Raw genomic sequence first — 1,787 nt, forward strand, 5'->3', positions numbered from 1 at the left:
CACTCTGTAGTGTTAACAGCTCTGTAGTGTTAACACTCTGTAGGTTAACAGCTCTGTAGTGTTAACAACTCTGTAGTGTTAACAGCTCTGTAGTGTTAACAGCTCTGTAGTGTTAACAACTCTGTAGTGTTAACAGCTCTGTAGTGTTAACAGCTCTGTAGTGTTAACAGCTCTGTAGTGTTAACAACTCTGTAGTGTTAACAGCTCTGTAGTGTTAACAACTCTGTAGTGTTAACAGCTCTGTAGTGTTAACAACTCTGTAGTGTTAACAACTCTGTAGTGTAAACAGCTCTGTAGTGTTAACAACTCTGTAGTGTTAACAGCTCTGTAGTGTTAACAGCTCTGTAGTGTTAACAACTCTGTAGTGTTAACAGCTCTGTAGTGTTAACAGCTCTGTAGTGTTAACAGCTCTGTAGTGTTAACAGCTCTGTAGTGTTAACAGCTCTGTAGTGTTAACAACTCTGTAGTGTTAACAGCTCTGTAGTGTTAACAACTCTGTAGTGTTAACAGCTCTGTAGTGTTAACAGCTCTGTAGTACTGTCCTACAGTACAAGAAGACAAATGTATTGTCATAGCATCAAGGTCTCTGATACATTCTGCTTTGAGTGCTGCATTCAATGTGTGTGTTCCATTGTCAGCTGTAGAGGACAGTGTGTCTCCCCTGGTAAGTCCCCTGCTCCTGTCCTCAAGTGTGTTTTGTACTACATTGTGTAGCCTGTGTAAAGGGCTTCATAAGGGTTAGCGTGACAGAACAACCTGAGCTGAATGAGTGTGCTGCAGGGTGACGAGAGTGGACAGGAGCAGACGAGAGCAGCACAGCAGGGCAGACGTAGGAGCGAGGGAAGAGGAGGACAGGTTCAGAGTAGCCTGCAGTTGGTCCATCAGCCCGGCGTTACACAGCAGCATGGACACAGCTGGGGAGGAGAAAACAAAAAGAGATCACACTCAAGATATTATCCAATACATAAAACATACTACCAAATGAATGTGTGAGTGTGTCGTGTGCCCTTGTGAATGGCACCGACTGGTTCTGTACAAGTGTGTGTCTTTCTTACAGGCCAGACGGCACAACGCAATCTGTGTCTCTGGGGGACTGTGTGTGAGAGAGAGAGAGAGAGAGAGAGAGGCAGGTGGCAGCGTGTATGAAGGCTGCTCGCTGTGCTGCGCTTAATGAGAAGGACAGGGTGGCAGACTAAGTTTGTCACTTCTGTCAGTGCAGTGAGGGAGGGGGACAGGCGCAGACAGCAGTACAGGTAGCTGAAGGCTGGCAGCAGACACTCCGTGTTGGAGGCTTGCAGCTTCCCTGCCAGGTTACTCACTGGAACACGCCCATAATAAGACAGGAGACAAAATAAGACATCAGACAGAATACAAGATCATAACATCTATAGTCAGAAGAAAGCCGCCATGTTATTGATACTTAAATACTACTTTCATCTACAAATTTAGCTTATGCTTATGTCATATGCTTTGTTGATGTGAGCAAAAACCATAAGGCATTTATATATCGATTGAACTGATATTGAATGTAGAGAGTGAGAACAGCGAGAGTACAGCGTGAATACAGAGTGAGTACAGCGAGAGTACCTTGGACATCCGGCGCCGGAAAGAGATGGCCGCCTCGCTTCGCGTTCCTTGGAAAATATGCAGTATTTTGCTTTTTTATGTGTTATTTCTTACATCGGTACCCCAGGTAATCTTAGGTTTCATTACATACAGTCGGGAGGAACTACTGAATATACGATTAACGTCAACTCATCATCGTTCCTACCAGGAATATGACTTTC

The 1,787-nt window shown here is 44.7% G+C and overlaps 1 pseudogene; it reads right to left on the reverse strand.

The window, feature by feature from the left end:
* The window catches only part of LOC112069363 (meiosis inhibitor protein 1-like), a 42,348-nt pseudogene that overhangs the window by 20,883 nt on the left and 19,678 nt on the right, over positions 1-1,787 (reverse strand).

The sequence above is a fragment of the Salvelinus sp. IW2-2015 genome, unplaced genomic scaffold (genome assembly GCF_002910315.2).
Source record: "Salvelinus sp. IW2-2015 unplaced genomic scaffold, ASM291031v2 Un_scaffold992, whole genome shotgun sequence".
NCBI classification, from domain to species: Eukaryota; Metazoa; Chordata; class Actinopteri; order Salmoniformes; family Salmonidae; genus Salvelinus; species Salvelinus sp. IW2-2015.